Source organism: Macaca nemestrina, chromosome 16 (assembly GCF_043159975.1).
Source record: "Macaca nemestrina isolate mMacNem1 chromosome 16, mMacNem.hap1, whole genome shotgun sequence".
Taxonomy (NCBI): domain Eukaryota; kingdom Metazoa; phylum Chordata; class Mammalia; order Primates; family Cercopithecidae; genus Macaca; species Macaca nemestrina.
Genome location: NC_092140.1, coordinates 88,550,032 through 88,565,970, shown reverse-complemented (window position 1 = coordinate 88,565,970; position 15,939 = coordinate 88,550,032). Strand labels below are relative to the sequence as shown.

The 15,939-nt window shown below is 36.5% G+C and overlaps 1 long non-coding RNA gene across 1 annotated transcript in view; it reads right to left on the bottom strand.

Annotated features, from left to right (window-relative positions):
- Positions 1-15,939, bottom strand: part of LOC139359128 (uncharacterized) — a 282,971-nt gene that overhangs the window by 33,434 nt on the left and 233,598 nt on the right. Inside the window, exon 12 of the long non-coding RNA XR_011614886.1 lies at positions 3,094-3,240. This is a non-coding gene — a long non-coding RNA (uncharacterized lncRNA). The remainder of the gene's footprint in view (positions 1-3,093; positions 3,241-15,939) is intronic.

The window sequence follows — 15,939 nt, the reverse complement described above, 5'->3', positions numbered from 1 at the left end:
AATATAATGCTATCTCCTTTGTACTTATGTATCTCCTCTGTCATAAACTGACTGTATTTAAAGGGTCTGTTTCTAGATATTATTATGTTCCATTTGGTAGCATGTCTAGTTTGTGTTACTACCACATTATTTAACAACTATAGCTTTAAAAATCTTGTATCCGCACTGTCATGCTGGCAGATTCATTCTTCTTTATTATTGTCATAACTATTTTTACCTTTAACTTTGCATATGGTTTTAAATATCCATTTGTCATTTCCAGCCAAAAACTACATGCTATAAATCTAACTGTAAGTGCATTAAATGCATGGAAGGATTTTGGAAGCTGCAACACATTAAAAACGTTGAATCCTGCTGGGCTGGGTAAGTCATGCCTATAATCCCAGCACTTTGTGAGGCCAAGGAGGGAGGCCAGGAATTTGAGACCAGCATGGGCAATATAGTGAGATCCTGCCTCTACCAAAAAAAAAAAAAAAAAAAAATTGTTGGGCATGGTGGCACACACCTATAGTTCTAGTTACTTGGGAGGCCAGGGTGGGAGGATAACTTGAGCCCAGGAGGGTGAGGCTGCAGTGAGCCATGACTATGCCTCTGCACTATAGCCTGGGCAACAGAACAAGACCATCTCTCAAAAAAAGTTAAATCTTCCGAACAATGAATATGATGTAGCTCTCCATTAGGCAGTACTTCCTTTGCATTTTTTAATAGAGAGATCTTACTCATCACTTACTAAATTCATTCCTAGCTGCTGATGCTTATTGTTGCAAGTATAAATTATACCGATTGTAATTTTCGATTTTTTTGCAGATATACTAAATTTCTAATTTTCATCATGTTATAATGAAAATATATTTATCTCTAACAGTTTATCCATAAAATTTTTTTGGATTACTACACACACCATCAACCTTCCATGAATAATGCCAATTTATTTTCTTACATTCTAATCATTATAAATTTAATTATTTTCACCATCATATTGTTCTGACCAGGCTGTCCATTGAAATGTGAAATGAAGACAATTACAGCCTTTCCTCATTCCCTATCTTTAGGGACGTGCTCTTAGTAATTCATCAAGAATAATGATTTCTGAATAATTTTTGTATATAATCCTATTCACATTAATGAAGTGCTTATTCCTGGTTTTTTATAGTTTCATTATTATTACTTTTTGTAAAACAAATGGTTGTTATTGAGTGTTTAATTTAGTCAAATCCCTTGCATCTAATGTTTTAGAGCATAGTTGTTAGATTTAACCAGTTTAGCAATATTTGTCTTATTTTGTCTATTTCCATTTGAAATGAGTTCTATATTGTGGTTATATATTATCTATTTGTTTTCTATTTGATACATCTGCTATATATGTATTTTGTCTCTTTTTGTTTCCTCTTTTGATTTAATCAAATATAGTTATTTCCTTCCTCTATTAATATGCTGATTAAACATTCCTGTACCTTTTTTGGTCCAGAAGTTAAACTAGACATTGCATCACATATTCCCAAATAATTAGAACCTAATAGAAATCATTACTTTAACAATTCCTTGATTTTTCTATAACCTTAGAATTCTTAATGCTTTCTCTTGTGTCATTACTCTGTATTTTAATCATATGTAAATATTTAAAGCCAAAGGCATTCATTATCTTATAATTATCACTATTTTTTTGAACTGATATTTACTTAATTTTATCCATATATTTAACCTTTTGGATATTTGATGGGTTTGTCTAAAATACTTTTTCTTTTTTCCAAAGAATCATTTTAGTATTTCTTTTAGTATTGGTGTATTAGCAAAGAATTCTTTGTTTTTGTTGTCAATTTTTTCTTCAAGCCCTTTAAAGATCTTTTTCCATTAATTTTGAGCTGCCATTATTGCTATTAAAAACTTATTTGTTGTGGCTGGGTGCAGTGGCTCATGCCTGTAATCCCAGTACTTTGGGAGGCCGAAGTAGGTGGATCACCTGAGGTCAGGAGTTCGAGATCAGTATGACCAACATGGTGAAACCTGGTCTCTATGAAAAATACCAAATTAGCCCGGTGTGGTGGCAGGTGCCTGTAATCCCAGCTATTTGGGAGGCTGATTCAGAAGAATCGCTTGAACTTGGGAGGTGGAGGTTGCAGCAAGCTGAGATCATGCCAGTACATGCCAGCCTGGGCAACAAGAGTAAAAGTCTGTCTCAAAAAAAAAAAAATTAGTTTATCATTATTATTATTGCTTTGAAGGAAATGATTTTTTTTCTGGCTGCTGCTTTTGCTTTAAGTTGTTGGTTGTGTTTATCCTAATATGCCTCAGTGTGGTTTACTTTGCGCATATTTCAACTAAGGTTTATTGAAGTTCTCAAATCTGTACTTGAATAACTTTCTTCAGCTTTGGAGAACTCTTGGTGACTTTCCTTATTTCTTCTGTCATATTATTTTCCTCTTTTCTCCTTTTAGAACTTAATTAACATATATTAATTTTTTTTCTTGTATCTTATATAGCTCTTACACTCTCTTCTAAACAATCTATGGAATTTTTCTCTACAAGGATTCTGGATTTTTTTGACTTTCTTGTCTTCCAGTTTATTAATCAATTAGCCAACACTTCCATTTCATTTAATCTTCTATTAAAAACAACTATTAATTGAAATTAAGAAGGTTATCTACTTAGATTCTTAGAATCCCACTTTGTATTTCAAATAATGGAAAAAAAAAAAAGAAGGGGAAAACCAACTGTGGGTTGTATTAATTATGCTTTGTAAATTTTTTGTATTTTCAATGTTTTCACATATTAGGGACTTGCTGATCCTGGGAGGACTGCTTGTCCTAAGACGTATCAATTCCCAAAGATACAAAGAACTCACATGCAAACATGCTTTTCACAGGCAAACTAAACTAACCCAGAACCCATATCCCCGACCACATTTTAAAATCATGCTCTTACAGTCTGGGCCATGATTTCCTTGCCCTAATTACCCCAGAGCCAGATACTAGACAACTAGGAAGAGCTCCTACACAACGGAGCCTCCCAAAATTGCTCCAGCTAGCCAATTCCAAGCCTGCTTACACTACCTTGCCCATTTTTTCCTGCAAAAACCAAAATAAAAGCTCTTGCCTGCAGTTTCAGCACAGTCCATCTTCCTCCTGACCAACCTTGGTGCTTTTCCAGGTGCCTCCCGCATAGTGTCATGTCCCTTTCCCTTTGGATCTGGAGTTATATAACCTTTGGCAGTTGTCTCCTGGTCTTTTGGTCTCATCATACCTGAGTAGATAAATAAAACTTGCATTTTCATACATGCGTTGAAGTCATTTATTCACACATCACTTCACATTAGAATCCTAACCTCTAGAGACTCCAATTTCTCTGGCTCCACTCCGGTGAAAATAACAAACTCTCTGATTTTGTCTATGCCCTCTAGGAGCAGGCTTCGGTCAGAGTACTAAATACAAAATTTCATCCACTTGCTGTTTTCTCATATTTGGAAAATGTGTCAAGAAAACAGTAGCTAGAGAAATTTTGTCTACCTCTACAATCACTTTCCAGCTCTGAAATAGTCTGCAGTCATCTAATTTTTCTTCATGTACCTGAGTCAAGCACATAAGTCTATTACCATTATTCCCATACATTTTAAATACTTGCCAACTGCATAATCCAGGTGTCCTCTTTCATATAACCCCATTCCCATGTACCACATATGAAAATGTTAGTAAATCCAGCTTTTTGGGGTTCTTAGGACCCATGATTATCACTAGCATTGGGATTCTTGTTGCCGTCTGATAGGTGAGTAGTGCAACTTCTGGATCCTGTTCTCAGGATATATTATCTAGTCCTGTTTCAGCTTTTAGTTTACAGTATATATTTTCTCCTAATACATGGTAATAGTTTGTTCCGTTTGCATTAATAATGGATGGTATCACAGTTTTTCAGTTAAGAGAAATATACAGATCCCTAATATTCACAGGTATGCATGAGAGATTAATATGGAAGTCTTGTACATCTCATTCTTATGACAGACTCCTGCAATTTTCTTTATCCCTGTGGCATCATGTTGATATTTTTACTTTGTGCAATTAATATTGAGATACATTTTGGCATTCTATCACAGTTCGCTGCATCAGGCAACTCATTAGCACTGGAAATTTGGTGTTCCTGAACATATTAGGTAGCCACTTTTAAATTATTATTTAAAATGTCTCCTTTTACAGACAGGAAATGTTATTCATTCCATGATACTTTGCATTGATTGCACATCTTAACTTAAAGGATGACATTCCCCTGATAGATTATGGAAATGGATCCTTGAAGTCACAGTTTAAGAGCTAGGAAATGACACTCTGGTGTTTAGCCATTATTCTGCAAATGTAACCTATACTTGGAACCAAGAGACATTATATAATGCTGTGTTCCTGGTTGCTGGAATTCCAAGAAATTGCCCTTCTCAGAAAGATTTCCATTGACATATGTGACTAATATATGCTTCTTGTCTCTACAACTTAATGCCCTTCTGGCTTCGAATTTCTGGTCCCTGGTGGGAGATAATACCATGAGATGACATAATGTTTCACTAAACATAAAGCTGCAGCTGCTGTATCTGGGTCTTCCCATGTTAATAGGCTGGTAGGAAAACAAATGAGTTCTTTTACTGGAATAAATAATTTACTCAGTATGAGGGCATAAGTTTATAGTTCGATAATGGGACAAGGCTGAGTATTCTGGAACGCAAAGGATTCACTGGGGTGAGTCTTGCTTCTTACATGACCACTGAAAATGTAAATAGAAAATTGAGAAATTTTGCCCCCCAAAATCATGGTAACCAGGGATGCAGATCATTCAGGGAAGAAAATCTTAATTGTTAATTCACAAGTCAGACCTTTTAGATGAACTAAAATTCTGGATAAGGTTGAATAGAGAATGGGTGACATAAAAGGGGCATAAAGATTATTAGTTCTATTAAGGTTGCTATATTTGCTGCCCATAATATATTAATAATTATTAGTGGAAACAAATGCTTTTAAATTCAGAGAAAAAATGATACATAAGAACTGCAGAATGAGTATTATAATCACCTAATGAACTACAACATGCAAGACAGATGAAATGATTAACTCGGATGTGATTTACATCTCTATTAATGCTGCCACACAGTAAACATGATTTAAAATATCCAACAGCAGACGCTTATTAAGCGTCAATGTTTCTGCCAGACACTTTGCTGGTTTTTGTGGACATAAAGGTAACTTACACATCATTTCTTCCATCATATCAGAAACTGTGGCTGAATTTTTTTTATGAATTTTATCCTTGCTGTCACATTTATTGACAGTAATTTGAATGGCAAGGAAGTACAGAAAAGACTGTCACTACAATATTTACCCGGAACTCATGTCCTTTATGCTTTAGCAAAATGCATGATGAAAACATATTCAAGATATTTGACCATATAATTATTTCTCGTACAAACTGTTACAACTACTACACCTGAATCTGTCCTAGATATGAATGACTTTATCACTGAAGATAAACAGAAATATTTTGGTTTACAAATACTTCATATGTGAAATAAAATATATAAATAAAATGATTGTATCTAAACATTTGGTTTCTCAAAACAAAGTCTGAGACAAAGATTTGACTACAGGTGGTTTATTTGTGATGCAATTTTAAGAAGTAACATTAAGGGAGCAGAGAGAGGTATAAAGGGAAAAAGCAAAAGCACTTAAAGAGTATTTTATTGGCCGGGGCATGGTGGCTCATGCCTGTAATCCCAGCATTTTGGGAAACCGAGGCAGGTGGATCAACCAAGGTTGGGAGTTTGAGACCAGCCTGACCAACATGGAGAAACCCCATCTCTGCTAAAAATACAAAATTAGCCAGGCATGGTGGCATGTGCCTGTAGTCCCAGCTACTCGGGAGGATGAGGCAAGGGGATCACTTGAACCTAGGAGGGCAGAGATTGCTGTGAGCCAAGATGCACCATTGCACTTCAGCCTGGGCAACAAGAGCAAAACTCTGTCAAAAGAAAGAAAGAAAGAAATAGGAAAGAAAGAAAAAGAAAGAAACAAAGAGAAGGAAGGAAGGAAAGGAGGGAGGGAGGGGGGGAGAGAGAGAGAGAAAGAAAGAAAGAGAGAAAGAGAGAGAGAGAGAAAGAAAAGAAAGAAAGAAAGAAAGAAAGAAAGAAAGAAAGAAAGAAAGAAAGAAAGAAAGAAAGAAAGAAAGAAAGAAAGAAAGAAAGAAAGAAAGAAAGAAAGAAAGAAAGAGAAAGAGGAAGGAAGTTAGTTAGTTATCAAGTTGACCATTTCTGTGAAAACTCATCCACTGGGGACCCTCCAAAACAGTGAATATACACCCTAGAGTTTATCTTTGAAAAGTTTGTGGATGTTTCATTCATTCAGTATTTCCCATTCTTCATTATGGTTTGCTCTTTTGATTAACTTTCTCCTGGACTACGTATTTTATGTGTACTTCCAAACCTTGGGAAAGAATGTGAAGCAGAAAATCATTGGCATACACTGAATGTGGGACACCATCAGCATATACAGAGGTGTCTACCACAGTGTGTAAAACTGAGGAGGAGGCCAGGTGCAGTGGCTCACACCTGTAGTCCCAGCACATTTAGGGAGGTCAAGGCAGGCAGATCACTTGAGCTCAGGAGTTCAAGACCAGCCTGGCCAACATGCTGAAACCCTGTCTCTACTAAAAACAAAAATACAAAAATTAGCTGGGTGTGGTGGCATGTGCCTGTAATCTCAGCTACTTGGGAGGCTAAAGCAGGAGAATCACTTGACCCTGGGAGATGGAGGTTGCAGTGAGCCAAGATCACACCACTGCACTCCAGCCTGGGCAACAGAGAGAGACTCCGTTTCAAAAAAAAAAAAAAAAAAAAAGAAAGAGAGAGAGAGAAACCTGAGGAGGAAAAAGAAAATGACACAAAGTATAAGAACTATTTTCAACACATTGTTGATATTTTTAACTTTCACTGAAGTCTTACAGATGGATTTCATGCATTATTTGTTTACTTAATTTCCTCTTGGAAACCAATGATTCATTGGGTACGTACGTATAGTGTAGGGATTTCTTTATAGCTTAGTGAAGCTAATGCATTTTGTCCTCAATACTAATTAATACTTTATAAATATTATAACAAAATACCATTCAACTAACAAATTATATAATTATATAATTAATCAACTATATCACTCAGTTAACAAAAAGCTATTATTTAACTAACTGTAACAAGATTAGTAGTTGTCTTGTGCCAGGTACGATTACAGATATTGGAGATATATGAGTAATCAAAATAATTACAAATCAAAAAGGTGTTTGCCTTTGAAGAGACAGAGTACAAACAGTTCCCGACATTGGATAGGTTGATTCATAAATTTTCATCTTCATAATTGTGTGAAAGTGATATGCATTAAGCAGAAATAGTACTTTGAATTTTGATTTCTTTCCAAACAAATGATATACTCTCTTGTCATGCTGGGCAGCATCAATAAGCCACAACTCCTAGTCAGCCACATAATCACAAGGGTAAACAACTGAGCCTCTACAGAGTACTGTGTTGCCAGACGATTTTGCCCAATGTTAGGCTGTCAGTGTTCTAGACACATTCAAGGTAGGCTAGGCTATGATGTGATGTTCGGTAGGTTAGGTGTTTTAAACGTATTTTAAACTTATGATATTTTCAACTTACTATGGGTTTATGGGGATGTAAAGTGTAAGTCCAGGAGCATCTGCATATGTATTTTTCTCTATCCTGCTATTAAAAGCTAAAAGCCATTCTAACTGGTGTGAGATGGTATCTCATTGTGGTTTTGATTTGCATTTCTCTGATGGCCAGTGATGATGAGCATTTTTTCATGTATCTGTTGGCTGTATGAATGTCTTCTTTTGAGAAATGTCTGTTCATATCCTTTGCCCACTTTTTGATGGGGTTGTTTGTTTTTTTCTTGTAAATTTGTTTGAGTTCTTTGTAGGTTCTGGATATTAGCCCTTTGTCAGATGAGTAGATTGCAAACATTTTCTCCCATTCTGCAGGTTGCCTGTTCACTCTGATGGTAGTTTCTTTTGCTGTGCAGAAGCTCTTTAGTTTAATGAGATCCCATTTGTCAATTTTGGCTTTTGCTGCCATTGCTTTTGGTGTTTTAGACATGAAGTCTTTGCCCATGCCTATGTCCTGAATGGTACTACCTAGGTTTTCCTCTAGGATTTTTATGGTATTAGGTCTAACATTTAAGTCTCTAATCCATCTTGAATTAATTTTCGTATAAGGAGTAAGGAAAGGATCCAGTTTCAGCTTTCTACTTATGGCTATCATTAAAAAGTCAGGAAACAACAGGTGCTGGAGAGGATGTGGAGAAATAGGAACACTTTTACACTGTTGGTGGGATTGTAAACTAGTTCAACCATTATGGAAAACAGTATGGCGATTCCTCAAGGATCTAGAACTAGATGTACCATACGACCCAGCCATCCCATTACTGGGTATATACCCAAAGGATTCTAAATCATGCTGCTATAAAGACACACGCACACGTATGTTTATTGCGGCACTATTCACAATAGCAAAGACTTGGAATCAACCCAAATGTCCATCAGTGACAGACTGGATGAAGAAAATGTGGCACATATACACCATGGAATACTATGCAGCCATAAAAATGGATGAGTTTGTGTCCTTTGTAGGGACATGGATGCAGCTGGAAACCATCATTCTTAGCAAACTATCACAAGAACAGAAAACCAAACACCGCATGTTCTCACTCATAGGTGGGAACTGAACAATGAGATCACTTGGACTTGGGAAGGGGAACATCACACACCAGGGCCTATCATGGGGAGGGGGGAGGGGGGAGGGATTGCATTGGGAGTTATACCTGATGTAAATGATGAGTTGATGGGTGCTGACGAGTTGATGGGTGCAGCACAGCAACATGGCACAAGTATACATATGTAACAAACCTGCACGTTATGCACATGTACCCTAGAACTTAAAGTATAATAATAATAAAAAATAAAAAAAAATAAAAAAAAAAGCTAAAAGCCCTTTGATCATATATAAATCCAACATAAGAAGACTCCTGCAGGTAAGCAGAAGAAGGTAGACTTGCTATGGACTTCAAGGCCCAAGACACAACATCATGGTGAATTCTCTAGGATTTATTTTTGATTCATATATCCCAAACTTGGAGTCAAAAAAATTGACAGCCCAGAATCACCAACAGGCAAAGACAAGAAGACAAAATTCCCTGCTTTTCTAGAGAAAGGGCAGGCTATGAAGGCCACAAACTTTTAGTCAATAATCTCACTACTACAGCCTCATGCCACAGAAAAAAACATGAGCCCACCTCTTTCCCTACCTACACTGCTAAAGGTTGCATGGGGATGTTACACATCCACATTTTAGAGGCTGTGACAAGGTACTCTAACCCCAATAGAAGATTCTCAGAGAAAGCCAAGTAGAAAGCCAGTACTTACATTGCTACTGACAAATAGTGAGCCAGCAACCCCATTCCCCATGTTAGTTGGCACAACTGACACAAGCTTCTACCTTCGCTCAGCAGCAATGAGAATCTCTCAACTCTTTCTGAAAGGTACTGACAGCACAGGCCAGGGGGAGAGTTAATATTTTCACCACTAACAGTAAACAGGTCACCCCAACCACACTGTTAGTGGAGGCTTTGTGGTGAGTAGGAACTTCTACTCCCACCTAGTACTAAGGAGGAGACCCCTCTCCCTTTCATGTGATTGCAGCAGCCAGTGGGGAAGATGGACTCCTACCTCTTGCTGGTGGTAACAAGGTGGCACCCCCAGCTTCATATGCAAGAATGGTGTCATAGAAAGTCATATCACAAGAAGAGCCACTGAAGAGATAGAGAAAACAGTCCTGAATCTCTGACACCGCCCCTCTCCCACCCCCAGTAGCAGCAGCATGGTGCAAAGAGTGGCTCTGTACACTGAGGAGAGAGGCAGAACACAGCAGTTGTGAGGCATTGAACTCAGTGCTGTCCTGTTAGAAAGGAAAATCTGACCAATCTCAGCTGATGCCCACCCACAGTGCGGGTATTTAAAACAGCCCTAGCCAGGGGAACCACTTATCCCAGCAGTCTGAACTCTCACAGTACCTGTACCAGCACCTGGAGCTGCCCACCCCACCACAGCAGCCAGCATGCCTTTCTATGCACAGAGGCTGGACCCCACACTCACTTGTTCATACACCCCTTGCTGCTCCATGCCTGTCTTGCCCTTAGCATGTGTGGAATACAGGCCAGTAGGAAGTGCAAACCAATCACAGCCTGCCAGGATGAGTGGGTGGAACGAGTAGATGCAAGCAAAGCTGAAGCGGAGGGGCCAGCAGCCACCAGCCACAGAGGTTTCCAGCTGGTGAAGTGATACCCGAAGAATCCTGTGACAAAACTATATTATAAGGCTATGGTAACCAAAATAGCATGGTACTGGTATAAAAACAGACACATAGACCAGTAGAACAGAGTAGAGAGACCAGAAATGTTTTTTTTTTTCTCTACAGTCTGGTAAAGAATTAAAAAACTGAAAAAGGGGGGAATAGAGAATATAGAGGCGACCTAAAGATGTCAACCATATTCTATGGCGGAAAAATATCAGGAAAAAAGTGTTAATTCTAGCAGAGTAGAATAGCAATTATTCATGGGGGAGGCATTTAAATTGAATCAGTTTAAAGCATATTAAATGCAGAAGAAATTTTGCAGAGACAGAGTGGGAAACATAATTATTTTCCAGAGTAAATTTGGCTAATATTAATTTTGTCATACATTTTTGTCAGTTTTGACATTTTAACTATGAAATTAGTGTGTGGATAAGATAAATTAGGTAGAAATAATGACAATTACAAAATATATTACTTTGATGAGTTGCTGGGTTTGAGAAGAAATTTTAAAATCTTCACCGAAAAATAACTATTATATTTTATGTGTGTGTATATATATATATTTTTCTTCAATCTTACTTTCTAAAATGTTTACCTTGGATAGCAAAATTATAATTCATAGATATTTTTATGTGTTCAGGAAATTTATAAAATATACAAATTGTTGAGAATACTCAAAAAGGAAATTGTGGAAAAAAGGATCTAACAAATGCAAATGCAACCCTCCTAAAAGAGTGGAGGTCTCCTGACAATATTCTCTGTGACCTATGACATGGGATAAGAGGAGTGGACCAACATTCTGTTTCTGACTGATTAGGAGGCAACACATGTACCAGTAAAATTTCTAACTTACATTGGGTCTTCATCTTCCATCTATCAAGGCATAAGTTTATCCATGTATAAGGCTGGCTGCAAAATTTTTCACAAAGTATATTCTATGAGTCCACACAACAGACTCCCTTTTTACTTCTATTGTTCAAAGAGGCATAAGCAAAGAAAAAAATTGAAAGATAAGAGTCTCATGATAGTAGAAAAGGCTTGATCCATGATCTTGGGATAAAGCTGTCCACATCAAGGATGCCATGTTCTTCTGGGGAGAAACTTCTCTGGTTAGGTTTATTTTAAGGGCATGTGTACAGTTCCAAGAGTATAGAGGGATCCTTCTGAGTTGTGAGATTATGAACCCTAGGTTCAAGGTCCCAAAGTTATGCTACAATGTGGATGGCAAGGGCAGCTTTTCTCTGATGCTCTCGGAAGATCCAGTCTTTGGGTTCTAGATTGTGAAGGAGTTGATTGTCCCTGGTCAGTGAACCTTGAAGAGCTTTCTTTACCTTGTGAAAATACACTGTGGCATAATGAGCTACTGTTATAACATCAGCCTTCTTACATGAGAAACTTTTATACGACTAGAAAACATGCAATGAGATGATAAGTGATTAAATCCTTCTATAAATATTTAAATGGCCCATCAGGCAGTGAAATGTACCTAAAGTTTTGAATGTCTTCCCGGGAATGTGAGTTTGACAAACCAAACATTTTGGTCATGAACTATTTTAGCAATTTAGAAGACCACACACACACACACACACACACACACACACACACACACACACACACACATACATTTATCAGAATCATTTTATCTTTTCCATGATGAGTCATGGAATGTAGACTACTTATTAACAAAAGCTTTAAGGACTCAAGAAGGACAAGCTTGCTGCCCTAGCTCTCCATGAGTTCATGCTTAGTCAAATTATGTCCTCTTGAATACGAGGTGTTTCCCCAATTTAAGTGCACAGCACTGATAAATGATGGATTATCATGGGTAATTTTACCTAGACAATGAAGTTTATTCAAATTGTCTATCTAAGCAACTTCAGTACTGGCTGATTTAGATAAACCAGTCAGTCTTTTTATTAAAGTTTCAGAGATTTCTTACCCAGTCCAAATGATATGATTCAAAAGTTATTCGGAAACCTGTATTCAAGAGTACTTCTCAGGTTTCTTTTCATCCTGTCATGAACCTCCTGAAAGACAACATATTCTAGGATTTTATATACTTGTGAAGTTTTCAGAAACTGCATCAGAATTAAGCAATTAACTGTGAAAATGGCTTTGAATAGTCATAGTTAATGACACAATTGACAAGGAAATTTGGTTATTTCTGTGGTCTACAATGACAAAACATTATACACATTAGGATTTTAGAAATCCCATACAATTTTGGGACATATATGAATAACATTCATTAAAATATAACCTGAAGAAGGTTAAATATTATTTCTTATTTGACAATCCTTCCCTTGTAACATAACATGTAAAATGATCCCATTTACTTCTCCTTCAGATGCTTCAGGTGGCCTCTGGAGCACCCCAAAGTGGGAGGCAAAAAAAGATGTAATTTTGAAGTTGAAATTTGATTTTGGGAAGCCTGTCAAATATATCAAAGGTTTAAAGCACTTGACCAAAATAAGATCAGAGGTCACCATAAGACAACAATGATACATTTACCAAAGTAATAATTAAAAGATTTTTAAGAACAAAACCTGTTTGTCTTTGATCAAGAGGACTCAGTTTTCTAAACAATCAAAAGACATAAGACAGCATGAGACAGAATCTCTCTGTTCTTATTTACTCATTTTTTTCCTCAGTTTACTCAAAAGGTGAATGAAAATATACTGGCAGGCTAATGCTACACAAAATTTTTGTTAAAAAGGGAAAACCTATTAGTGTATTATCAATATGAAAACTGATTTTAACAAAACCTCATAAATACATTTATCAAATCTGTCATTTTTTAATCACACATTTCTGTAAACCTTTTATTTTACATTTTTCCCCAACTTTCGCCATTCATCTTTTTTATCTGTTTTTTGTTCCTTCAATTTGACATCTTTAAGTAACTTCAAACCAAACAAAATTTTTTAACACACATTTTTATGCCTTTATAACTTTCCTCATCAAACACATATTTTGCTTTGCTTACACACTCTGAAAAAAGAATTGTTTCTCTCAAATCTAGTAGTTTTTAACTCTTAGTAACCATAATTTCCACTGATAATCCTGGAAAGTAATTTTGAACTGTTTTATATCAGTATCTGTAGATTTAAAAATATTTTATAAGTTTTTAGAAAGATAGTTATCCAAATTATTATTTATTAACAGTCTAAACACACTTAGCTTTTCTATACTGAAGCAGCTACGTTTTCTGGGTTATATATCCTGTGTTTCATTGCCATGTGCTGAGAAAGAATTCAGGACACGGACGCATGTGGGTGGGTTAAGGAGTAGAAAGTTTAATAGACAACAGAAAGGAGAGAGGAGAGAGAGAGAGGAAGAGAGGAAGAGAGAGAGAGAAACATCTGAAAAGAGTAGGTTGGTGGCGTCAACGGACTGCAGCAGACATTATAGGCAGGTTGGAGAATTCAGTGTCTGATTTACATAGGGCTCACAGATTGGTTCAATCAGGTATGACATCTACACAGTGCACAGAGGAGATGGTGGAGGAGGGGAAACTGGGGGTCCAACCAAAATCTAATTATGCAAATAGTGCAAATGGGCTTTCCAGTTGATCAGAGTCATCTTGTCTGCTTCTCACTGTACACATGGCTGACAAAGAGAAGGGAAGATAGAGCCACCATCTTGAGCATGATTGGCACAACTGCTGGCACTATGTCTGCAGCTTGATTTTACAGGCTGCTCTTCATTAGAAAGGAAAATAATTTGGGACTACTTTTCATTAAAAAAGAAAAGCCTTACTGAGAACTCCCATGGCCTTGCTATCTGCCTAAGTAATTCCTTCTTAACTCCTATATCAATACCATATAAAAACAACATGTCAAGTTATAGAGACTTAAATGTATATTTATTAATGAATATCTCAGTATATTAGCTTACAGATGACTCAGACATTTTATGATTATCTGTTACTGAATTTAACAAAATATGACTCTAAGATTTTAAATTACTGAAAAGAACTTTATGATACTATGACACAGGTAGCCTCCCCAATGACTACCCCCAGTCATTCTAGGTCCCAAGTAGCCATGTGACATCCATGAGGACTAGGAAGGTCAAACCTTGTCTGAGTCCATCAGGAGAGGAAACAGTTGTTAAGACCATACCTGGAGAAACCAACCCTTCCCAAAATATCCAGGAAGCAAGACAGGGAAAACAGAGGAAGAAGGGACCACACTGAGCTTGATTCTGGTTTTGTAGCCCTTGATATAGGCAATAAAAACATGTCTCCAGACTTTATCATTGTCACCTATCCAGACCCATGAATCCAGAGACTCTAAATCAAAGACATAAGCTCACAGTCAGATCAAGCATGCATCTAATTACATTCAACTGATAATTTTGAAACCACTTATATTTTACCAACAGTTTAAAAGCTAGCTTTATTTACCAAATATCACATACACATATACAGATACAAACACACAGAAACAGATCATACGGCTTTCATAAAGGATTTTCATTTGCTGGCTTTTAAACAGCTTTTCTTTTCCCCATGGAGTCTTCCAATCATCCAGTTACCTGTTTCATTACCCTAAGCAATTGTATTAGGCAAGAAATTTGCATTTCTAAAGGGACAACTATTAGGTGGAACAGAAACATTTAAATTTCATAAGTACAGAGCTAAGATTTTAGGCCTAAATATTGTATCATCATTTTCTCAAACTAAGGAAAAAAAAAAAAAACTGCTCAAATGAAAGTTCACTTAAGACATGATGGCTAAAAATGCACCTTAAACAAAGGTATGACTTATTATGTAAATTTAAAAGATGGTAAGAGTTTCTAACATACATAGGCAGACATCCTTAAAATTGGAGATTTCCTTCATAGATGTAAATTTTATTTATAAAAGGGTTTCAAGATAGCCAATTAAATCTCAGAAAGGTATATTTTAGTTTAATAGGGTGTACTTTTTAACTTAGCTACTGCTTTTTAACTAAAATTACTTGAGTTAAGGGTGGAGTATATTAAGGAATAAGGCCAGAAAGCATTCTATATGCCTGGATTCAGCATGAGTAGATCAGAAAAACAAAGCAAGCCTATTTTACCTTAGGGTCTACCTTTTATAAACACCTTATCTAGGATAGCTTTTTTTCCACCCTTGAGATGGGTTAGTAACTAAGACAAAAGGTTAGCAGATTTAATTTTTCTTATCTATTAGTCACTTACACTTTTTATTTGCCTTTTACAAATTCTTTAAATAAAAACATTGAAATCTTTTTAGAAGTTTCTGCTGCAGTGTTGTTTGTTTGGAGCATTCCACTGTAACTTGTCTTTAGTAAGATTCTGCCATGTCTGTAAGACATTGCTGCTTCCAGGATCTAATATTTATGCATGTGTAAGCCAGAAGGAACTCAGTTCTTAAGTAATTAAAGATCCTATTTCTACTTCAAATATTGGCTTTGGCTCTCAGTTTCTTTTGATCAACTTAGCTAATGATTTTTTTCTCCACCTAAGCATGCCAGAAAAATGAAACAAAGGCATAGAACATAAAAATCCCTGTGAGTTTACAAAAGCCAAATTTTACACCCCCTGCA